At 36.8% G+C, this 11,478-nt stretch overlaps 1 pseudogene; it reads left to right on the top strand.

Annotated features, from left to right (window-relative positions):
* The first annotated feature begins 10,231 nt into the window (after positions 1-10,231).
* Positions 10,232-11,138, top strand: LOC143440772 (vomeronasal type-1 receptor 4-like; annotated as a pseudogene).
* The last annotated feature ends 340 nt before the right edge of the window (positions 11,139-11,478 follow it).

Below are 11,478 nucleotides of genomic sequence, written 5' to 3'. Positions count from 1 at the left end.
AGGACTTCCAGTACTATACTGAATAGGTAGGAGTAGAGTGGGCAGCCTTGTCTAGTCCCGATTTTAGTGGAATTGCTTCAAGTTTCTCTCCATTTAGTTTGATGTTGGCTACTGGTTTTCTGTATATTGCTTTCACTATGTTTAGATATGGACCTTGAATTCCTGATCTTTCCAAGACTTTTATCATGAAGGAGCATGAATTTTGTCAAATGCTTTCTCAGCATCTAGTGGGATGATCATGTGGTTTTTTTCTTTGAGTTTATTTTTATAGTGGATTACATTGATGGATTTCCAAATATAGAACCATCCCTGCATTCCTGTGATAAAGCCTACTTGAGTATGTTGGATGATATTTTTGATGTGTTGTTGGATTCGGTTTGTGAAAATTTTACTGAGTATTTTTGCATCAATATTCATTAGGGAGATGGGTCAGAAGTTCTCTTTCTTTGTTGGGTCTTTGTGTGTTTTAGGTATGAGTATAATTGTGGCTTTATAGAATGATTTGGGTAGTGTTCCTTCTGTTTTTATTTGGTGGAATAGTTTGAAGAGAATTGATATTAGGTCTTCCTTGAAGGTTTGATAGAATTCTGTACTAAAACCATCTGGTCCTAAACTTTTGTTGGTGTGTAGACTTTTAATGACTGCTTCAATTTCTTTTGGGGTTATGGGACTGTTTAGATGATTTATCTGCTCCTGATTTAATTTTGGTACCTGGTATCTGTCTAGAAAATTGTCCATTTCATCCAGATTTTCCAATTTTGTTGAGCATAGCCTTTTGTAGTAGGATTTGATGATTTTTCGCATTTCCTCTGTTTCTGTGGTTATGTCACTTTTTCAGTTCTGATTTTATTAATTTGGATACTGTCTCTCTGCCCTCAGATTGGTCTGGCTAAGGGTTTATCTAGCTTGTTGATTTTCTCAAAGAACCAGCTCCTGCTTTTATTGGTTCCTTGTATAGTTCTTTTTGTTTGTATTTGGTTTATTTCAACCCTGAGTTTGATTATTTCCTTCTGTCTACTGCTCTTGGATGTATTTGCTTCTTTTTGTTCTAGAGCTGTCAGGTGTGCTGTCAAGCTGCTGGTGCATGTTCTCTCCAGTTTCTTTTTGTAAGCACTTAGAGCTATGAGTTTTCCTCTTAGCACTGCTTTCATAGTGTCCCATAAATTTTGTCCCATAAGTTTTGGTATGAAGATCCATCATTTTCATTAAATTCTAAAAAGTCTTTAATTTCTTTATTTTTTCCTTGACCAAGTCATCATTGAGTAGAGCATTGTTCGGTTTCCATGTGTATGTGGGCTTTCTATTGTTTTTGCTATTATTGAAGACCAGCCTTAGTCCATGGTGATCTGATAGGGTGCAAGGAATTATTTCAATCTTTTTTTATTTGTTGAGGCCTGTTTTGTGACCAATTATATGATCTATTTTGGAGAAGGTACCATGAGGTGCTGAGAAAAAGGTATATTCTTTTGTTTTAGGATGAAATGTTTTATAGATATCTGTTAAATTTATTTGGTTCATAACATCTGTTAGTTTCACTCTGTCTCTGTTTAGTGTTTGTGGACAATTGTCTTTTGTTCATGATTTTCATGGAATTTCTTTGTTTTTCCCTCCCTTTAATTCTAAACTGGTATAGGCTTGCTGTTAACTGTCTTCATTCTATTGTGTTCTGTCCCTTGTATCCTAGTCTTTCCAGAAATTTTATTGAAGAACTATGAGCATTGGTCAAAGGTGCTTTCTGCATTTAATGAGATGATCATGTTTTGGTTTGTTTTTCTTTCATTTTGTTTGTATGGTAAATTACATTTATTGATTTATATATATTAAACCATTCCTACTTCTCTGAGATGAAGTATATTTGAGCATGGTTATGGTCTTTTATATGTGACTGGATTTTGTTTGAAAATATTTTATTGAGAATTTTTGCATATTTGTACATGAGAGAAATTGTTCTGCAATTCATTCTCTTTGGGGCTTTCTCTGTGTAGCCCTGGCTGTCCTGGAACTCACTCTGTAGACCAGGCTTAAGGTTTCACATACATTCTTCAGATTGTACTATAGTAACTTGTAAGCAGGTCCTTTATTTGAATGCATCATAGGTTTATCATAATAGAATCATCAATATAGAAATTATCAAATAAGCAAGGTGTGTATTGAAAATTTTTAATCCCAGCATTTGGGAAGGAGAGTCAGACAGATCTTTATAATTTTTGAGGCCAACATTGTATTGAGAGTCACAGCAAGTGCTATATAGTGAGACTCTACCACGAAAAAAATTACATTTAAAAAAACAAATATGTGCTGAATTTTTAATTTTAAAGAAATTTTAAAGGAAATATGCCAGTAACTTAATTTTCATCAAATCCTATCCTTATAAATATGTTAGTGTTTCATGTTAAATTTTGTACAGCGTAATAGTGTTAGTAATTCATCTGTATTTCATCCTATAGCCTTTACCTCTGAAGGAAGAATAATTCACATTTGTAGTAGTATACTAGATATAAAGTCCCTCTTGTGCTTCTGAAATCAAACAGAAATGGTAGAGCTTTCTATCAGGTCAGGCCACACTGAGAATACTTCATTTTATTAAAAGCTCAAAGTATTGCATTTGAAATTATCCTATAAAAATTTTATGTTAAATTTGAAAGTAATTTTTAACTTTTAATGTTTATGGGTATACTTTTGTTTCCTGTACATGACATTAATGTACTACACACACACATACACACACTCCTGCTTCTATGAGGATATGCCCCCACCTACCCCCCACTCCCACCTCCCCACCCTTGAATTCCCCCCCCCCAATTTGGTGTTCAGTCTTCATGGGACCAAGGGTCTCCTTTTCCACCTATGCCCAACAAGGCCATCCTCCTCTACATATACAGATGGAGTCATGGTTCCCTCCCTATGTGCGCCCAGGCTGGTGGTTTAGACCCTGGGGAGCTCTGGTTGGTTGGTATTGTTGCTCTCCCCATGTGGTCACAAATCTTTTCAGCTCCTTCAGTCTTCTCTCTAACTCCTCCATTGGGAACCCCTTGATCAGATCAATTATTAGCTATGAGCATCTGCTTCTGAATATGTCAGACTCTGGCAGATCTCTAAGGAGACAGCTATCTCAGGCTCTTGTCAGCATGTACTTCCTGATATCCACATCAGTGTCTACCTTTGGTGACTGCACATGGGATAGATACCCAGGTGAAATGGTCTCCAGATAGCCCCTCCTTCAGTTTCTGTCCCACAGTTTGTCTCTATATTTGCTCCCTTGGGTATTTTGTTACTCATGGTGGTGCTTGCCAGTAGGATTTACTGAAGGAGGCAGAGGCAGGAGGATCATGAGTTCGAGGCCAGCCTGGGCTAATTAGTTTCAATGTAGCAGGTTTCTTTTAGGCTTTTTTACTATTTAGTGTTTTGATTGAACCAATTCTTGATTCTTCCTTCTATCTGCACTAATTCCAGCTTATGTGTTTAGTTTTGAGTTTGGGCTACTCTGATTTGGCTCTCAGAGGATCACAGGCATGGATGTGCCCTGAAGCTTTCTTGATTTGTGAATGTAAATCATACACACACACACACACACACACACACACACACACACACACACCAGTTAATTTCAATGTGCCTTGGCTGCTTCAAAGACTGTGTACACCTGAATCTTCCATTGCTATCCTAGGCCCAGTTGGTATAGTGGCCACTCATTGGCTTTATCTTCTGAAGCTCTTATGTGCACCCATATTCCACCACTTCATGGCAATTTCTCCTTTTCTTCCCTCCTGCATCCTGGCCTGCACAACTCTAAGGGTCTTACCCCATCTCCGTTTGCCCAGACATTGACCACTAGTATATTTATTGATCAATCAGAACCCAACTGGAGACAAGGACCTTTAACACTTAGACATGCAGTTCCCCAATTGAATCAAATCACTAGAACCAATCTTCAACACCTCACCTTTTCTGTAAAAATAAAAAAATCTCTTCTCTCAGATATAGGGTACAGCCACAACAATTAGCAACATATTTGTTAATTAGGTAAGGTATTCTACCATCACTCCTAACTTAAAGAGTTTACAATTCTATACCTGAATTATGTTTTGATTTTATCATGTAACAGCATTTGATAACCATGCTTTCAATTCTATATCATATCTCTCGATGATAAGTAACTTACATTTGCTTATGAGACTACAACTAGTCTTCAACCCCATCAGAAATCTGAGAATGAATTAAATATTACCTAAATGTAGGAAGAAATACATATAGCTTCTAAAACAAACATTTTTAGAGACAGTTGACTCCCTTGAAACAGGCCCTATATTTTATAAAATTGGAGCATCTGTGTTGTTCTGTCTTGGCAGAACTAAATTGTTAACTCTCCCAAACTGTGTGTCCTTTCCTGGACAGCATTTTTGGTATGTAGATGAATAGGACAATGTCTGCCCTGTGGCTACCTTGTCACTATAAGCAATCTTTACCTGGAGGTGAAGATGCTCAAATTATCTTTGAAGGAGAATGGAGAAGCTGTTAGGAGCAGACATGTCTCATTGTCAAATGATCCTTAATAATGAAATAACATTAAATGTCACAGTCTGTGTATTTCTGATGTTTTTGAAGACTATTTATGTAATGTATATTTGAACTGTTAAACCATAGTTAGTCTTAGCCATTTCTATTTGAGTATATTGAAAGCACATTTTTATAATGAAATTAGAATCTAACATAACCATAAGCTTACTCTTTGGCCCTTAACTTGTCTTACTTAATCATCTTAAACTGTTTGTAATAGCAACTATAAGGACTAGGTCAAAACCTGTATTCTAAAATGAATGTTGTAGGCACAATGCCTATGTAAGAGTAACAATACTAATTTCAAATTTTGTTTAAATGAACCAATTTTTACCAATAGAAGATTGAATGCTTTGTTCAAGAATAAAATTTAGTAATCAATCCTATGTATTTCCTCCGTGTCTAAAATTATGACCATTTTCAAATTATCCCTTAAAAAGACACCCTATGTAAAATTGATAAAATAATCATAACCCAGGAAACTGGACTGATGAATCTCCATGGCTTCTTTTTGCAGAAAAGGGTTGGCAAGAAATTCTTCAAAGGAATGGGAAGGTATAGGCAAATTAGAAAAACTGGTTAGATGTAAGAAAGCTAATTTAGCATCTGTTATCCAGTTATCCAGCAATAATTTTTCATTTATGCCATTTGAAGAAGGGCAGAAAAAAATCATAAGGATTCTATAAACAACAAGATTTATTGTCTAATTTTAGCTGAAGCTTTGGCTAGAGACATTTTTTATGTCTAAGAAAGTTAATGGGCAATTCCCCTGTTAAAGAATATCAAATTTCCTGACTTGTTTGATTTTTCTCAAATTTTTGAAGATTTCAGGAGGATGTCCAATATTATATCTAATCCATATTACTCTGGAAGCGGTCTATAGCCCTTTCTCTTTTCCTATCAACAGAAATACAGAGCCTTTCTCCAAAAATAGCATACCCTTGGTCTAGTAACTGAAAATCATTCAAGGTATAGTTTGCCCTCTCTTCTAGAGGAATTTTAATATAACCACCAAAACTCATAACCACACACACATTTGATAATTAAAGTAATTCAAAACAATAAAAGCAATAAATATTAACTGCTGAGGCAGTGATTCTTCACAGTCTCCTGATTTTCAACCTATAATTTAAAACAAAAGCCTCAATATTTTATACTTCTATGTATACTTAAATCCTCCCTTCTATAGAGATTAATACATGTGTTGTAGTATGCCCCTTTTTGTTTTTACAATTGTCAAGGCCTAAGTTGCTACTGTCTGAGAGAGATAAGGCATCTTATTCCCTGCTTTCAATCTAATTTTTTTTTAAAGATGGAATGTCTCAATATTTATTAACTATGTCTACTTACTGTATGCATTTATTTCCAGGCTCAATTTATATAATACCAGAAAAATAAATCATAGAAATCCCATGTGGACCATGTTCAAAGATTTTGAGAATTTGCCTTCACAAGACTTTTGATTTTTTTTAAAGCAGTTTTATATTCAATCTCCCCTTTGTCCTTAAAATAAAAGTAATGCAATTTATTTGTCCCTCTCCTTTGATTATATTTGTAGGAAACATGCTGAGTTGACAATTTGGCCCTTGTCCTCTCACTATCTTTCTCCTAGCAGCCAGCCTAGCTCTTTGCACAACAGGGGTTCCCAGATTCTTAGCTTAAGCTTTTTGTATCAGTTTTGAATCACAGAAAAAAAATCCCCACTTGACTCAGGCAAAATCTGTATATTCTATTCTATACTTAAAAGTGTCGGGAGCCATAATGGGACAAGCTAATAATGAGCAGATGATCATCCTGAAATGCTTGCCTCGGATTATTATATAATCTGCGACGAGTGTGCCCCATTAGCAAGGCTGTGGTGGACATAATTTTAGGAAAGATTCCTGCTATTAATATGCTTTTCCCATTATTACTATTATTATACATATGTAACAATCACCAAGCAATAGCACACCCCTTTGTAGCAGATCTCTGCAGATCCACGAAGATGTACTGGCTTGTAGTGATACTATATAGACAAATAGATGACTTCTTAAGTCTTAATGATGATCCTATAAGAATTCCTAAAATTATATCAGTGATTACTAAGCTCTTTTATATTGGGACTGCTATTAAGTCTCTTAGGCATAGTCAAACTGCAATGAGAACTCTGCCAGTCTCCTGAGTGTTATCAGTTAATTGCCCCAAGAGAGATAGTTACTGGACCTTCTCCTGCCCAGAGCACATTCCAAGAGGTCATAAAACCATTAGCCTAGGTTACTAGAGGGAATCCACAATTTATTATAGGTACCAGGACAGAAGAGAAAATATTGCCTGGGTTTATCTATACAAAACTTCACTAATTTCTTAAGTTATAGTTTCAAACTTTCTGCGAACCTGTAGAGCTAGACAGGTGATGAATGTCTAGTTAGATAATTACTCCTAATGGGTATTCATGTAAACATTCTGTGTTGTAAACTTCTATTTCAATTTATGACTTGAAATTTGGTGTGAACTTGTGATGAACCTTGTAACATGTGACCATGTACTCTGAAAGATGTATAAGTTCTGAGGACAAAGAGATGACAGTGAGTTAGAATAGAGCAGTTAGAATAGGAAGTTAGAAAGAGTTAGTTAGAATGGTGAGTTAGACTAGTCAGTTAGTTAGACCCCATCGCCCTTTCCTTTCCCCCTGCTTAGAATTTTTCTCCCTTAGAATTTTACTTTGTTAGAATCTTTTCTTCTTCCCCACTCAGGACCTTTCCACGTTTCCCCTCAGATAGCTTTCATAGGATACTTTTTACACTAAATAAACTCTATAGTAACTTTTCTAAAGTGTCTTTTCTTCTTGTAAGTTAGAGCCCAGCAGTTCCTGCTGAGATAGAACAAAGACCAGGTTGCCTAATCCTCTGCTGTTAGGCTACAGGTGTTAATCACCCTAGCCTGCAGTCCATTTACCCTCAGAAGAAGTTTTTAGGATAGCACAGGGCTATTTACTTAACACCTTGCTGGTCTTAGGGCCAGGATGCTGACTGCAGGTCAGCTACAGTAGCATAGGGGCTGCCTCGGAGAAGAACCTGAGGGTGGGAGGAGGAGAAGAAAGAAGAACCAGCTGCATCTCTCTCTCTCCCCTTCTCTCACCCCCAAGCCGGGGGCGAGGGGGTTGGCTCCCGGCATAAAAGCAAATAAATTGGTTTTAAAAAATATGTTTCCTGTATTTATCTGGTAGATGGAGGCAGGCAGCTGCAATTGTCTGCTTCTCACTGTCTTTTTCTTAACAGGTGGTCGGGCTGTGTTTCTGTGGTCTAGGTTCAGGACTTGCATGAGAACTACATGACTCATGACTCCTCTCATCTATCTGAGAAATCAAATCACCCCTTCTAAACTTACATCATGGTTTGTGTGTGTGTGTTTGTGTGTGTGTGTGTGTGTGTGTATTGTCTCCTTCATTCTGGAATATATAAATTATTTTACTAGTAACTTCTCTCACCACATTGCACACCATCTGTAGTGGTGTAGAGTATGGGCTACACAGCTTTGGCTCCTGGCTGATTGAACGTGGACTACCCAGGATATATTGGAAATCACGAACAGAACACACACACACACACACACACACACACACACACACATACACACACACACACCAGTTAATTTCAAAATGCTGTGGTTACCTAAATATCTGGGCACTCCTAAACCTTCCCCTGCTACCCCAGGCAGAATCAGGCCAGTGACTAGTTGTGCTAATTCTTTTGTGGCTCATTGGCTCTAACACCTAGAGCTCCTATGTTCATCTGTATCCAGAGCTTCGTGAAGATTTCTTCTTCTCTCCCTGTGTCCTAGCCTGCACAGGACTAAGGGTCCTGTCCCACTTCCCTTTGCTCAACCATTGACTGCTGGCATATTTATTGATGGATCAAAAACCGCTTGGGGACAAGTATGTTTAGCATTTGGACATCCAGATTGAATCAAAGCATTAAAAGCATTAAAACCTATATGTAACATGTGTGTTCCATGTACATTTTTGCACCTACTCTTATTTTACATGTTTCTTACCTCCCATTTATGGGCCATATTTTAGTTTTGTGGGATCAGAACATACTCACTCCGTATAACCACACATTTAAAATATTATAGGTTGAGAAATAGTAATGAGACAGAATTTGCACTGTTGATCTTTCTTAAGCTGTCTTACTTTATTAAGACAGTGCTTTCTGGTCACTGCTGTAGCCATTCCCCAGGTTGTTCTGCAGATCCAATGCATGGGGAAAGGAAGGTTGTATTGGTAATTCCTAAGACTTCAGCTCATTTCTCTACTTTCCTTTAACTTATACAGGTTCCAGACTTCATCATCAATTTTATTCATCATTGACTGTAAGGCTCACTGTCCAGGCAGAGCTCAAGAGTGTGTAGAGCAACATTTTCCCCACTGGAACTTCTTGATTCAGCCTGGTGATGACACACAGTCTAGTTTAGACTTTGTAATGGGATCTTTCCTGATCTAAAAAGAATTTGGTGACTACTTGACTTGCAGGTATGGTGTCTTGAGAACTTTCTCCAATTAGACTGCACAGATGGGTTAATACACTGCATTCTTTTCCACTATTTCCACTGTAGTCTTCTGAGGGCTACATGATGATTACACATACAATTTTCTCATCTCTCTCTCTCTCTCTCTCTCTCTCTCTCTCTCTCTCTCTCTCTCTTTCTTTCCTTCTTTCTTTCTGTCTATCTTTATTTATTTATTTTGCTTCATATCCTGGTCACTGCTCATCATTTCCTCCCCTTCACTTCTGAGAGGGTGGACACTACCATGGAATTCTCCCAACCCTGGCAAATCAAGGCTCTGCAGGGCTAGGCATATCTTTTTCCACTGAGGCCACATTATGCAGCCAGAGAGTGGAATGGATTCCATAGACAGACAGTAGCTTTAGCAACCGCCCATGCTCCAGCTAATGGGAGATTGCATCACACAGGATGTCCCCAGGGATCTAACAGCACATACATGAATATGAGTGTGTATATATGTGCTGTGATATTGCATAAGAGCTAATGTATAACTTAATAAATTATTGCCATCATTTGAATGTGTTTTAGGATTTTAATAGTTTTTACATATATATATATATATATATATATATATATATATATATTCTTACTGGAATTGTAATTTTTCACTATTCACCACCTAATATTATGTAAAATGTACTTTAAGAATTGATGTATTTGAAGTTGGTAGTTGTCATTAAAATTGACTTCCTTTCTACCATGACTAGAAAATAAGAATATATTCTTACAGTCCTAAATTATGCTTATTAATACTGGCTCTCTGTTTTCATTGCTTTTCCCAGGCCAAGTAATCTCTCACATAATGTCGTATATTGTATGATTTTGAAGGCATTTTTCCAATTCACAGGTGTGTCCTGAAACCTTCAGCAATCTCACATTATTGTGTTGTATGTAAATATGTATTGTAAGTTATAATTACTACTGTTAGAAACTTCAAGAAAGCATTGCTACAGTACATAGAGTACATAGGATAAAGTGTATTATGATGATATGGTTTTCCTGAGCTTTAAGGGCACCTCAGATTTAGACTCATGCTCGCTCTTCATATTATTAGTACTTTTCATTCATTTTGATCAGAAAATACGAGTATGGCTATAATAAAAAGAAAATCAAGCTCAATCATAGAATGGAATTATGGAATATGATAATCAAAATCATTTTTCCATTACAAATTACAACTGGCATTCTGGGAAAGATCTCTCTTCTTATCTACCATCTAGTCTACTATATAGAACCTACATTAAAGCCCATAGATTTGATTCTCATGCACATAAGGGCATCCAATGTCTCGATAGTTCTGTCTACAGGACTGCCAAACACATTGGCAGCTTTTTGAAGCAGTTTTTAAATTATTTTGGATGCACATTGGTTTTGTACATTCAAAGAGTTGAGCGGGGTGTGTGTATTAGCACCACCTGTTTCTTGAGTGTCTTCCAGGCCATCACCATCAGTCACAAGGAATCTTGCCTTAAGGATCAAAATGCCAAAGCTGCAGATTACATTGGTTGCTCCATTTTCTTTCTTTGAGTCTTGTTCATAATTATAAATTTCATTTTCTTTGTGTACATACTTATCAAAAGAAATAGCAAAAACATGACAAGAAACCGAGACTTTGAGTACTGTTCTACCAGGGTGGTGATAACATCAGTGCCTCACTCTATTTACTCATTTATGGTGTGCCCTGAAATCTTCTTTTCTGTGCTGATTGCCTGGTCTGGTGGTTCCTTGATTGTCATTCTTTACAGACACAAGCAGATGGTTCAATACATCCACAGCAGTCCTGTTTCCAGCAGAATAACTCTAGAATCCACAGCCACCCAGAAGTCCTGGTGTGTATCTTTCTTGTATTTTATATTCTATCCTCAGTATTACAAGGCTGCATTGCTCTTCTGTGTAATCACAGTTGGTGGCTTCTGAACATCACTTGCCTGACTTCTCTGTGTTTTCTATCCTTTGGAACCTTTGCTCTAATGAGTCATTACTCTTTTATGCGCAGACTCAGTTTGATCTGAATATGGAATAAAATATCCTAATCTTATTTAAATATTTGAATGATATACTTTACCAATTGTTAAATTGATTTCCAATTGTTAGCTTACACTCTTCATCAAAAGGTCAATAAAAAGAATTAAATCATAGGACATTGCCTTTGTTAAGGTTAGCCAAAATAAGTATAGGAGTTTGTCAGCTGGTTGAACCACTAGCCTACATGAGGATCATCATTTTATGATATTTCACTCTTTAAAGTCATCCATTTGCTAATTTGATGAGAAAAGCCAGGAAAACAAAGCTCTTAACAAAACTGACCTTCTTGTGAGTTTCATTCTGTCAGGGTAGCTTGGTGCTAGAAATTTCACAAACAGCCCTGAGTCC

The sequence above is a fragment of the Arvicanthis niloticus genome, chromosome 30 (genome assembly GCF_011762505.2).
Source record: "Arvicanthis niloticus isolate mArvNil1 chromosome 30, mArvNil1.pat.X, whole genome shotgun sequence".
Classification (NCBI taxonomy): domain Eukaryota; kingdom Metazoa; phylum Chordata; class Mammalia; order Rodentia; family Muridae; genus Arvicanthis; species Arvicanthis niloticus.
Note: the sequence above shows the minus strand (reverse complement) of the source record. Positions and strands in the feature narration are given on the sequence as shown.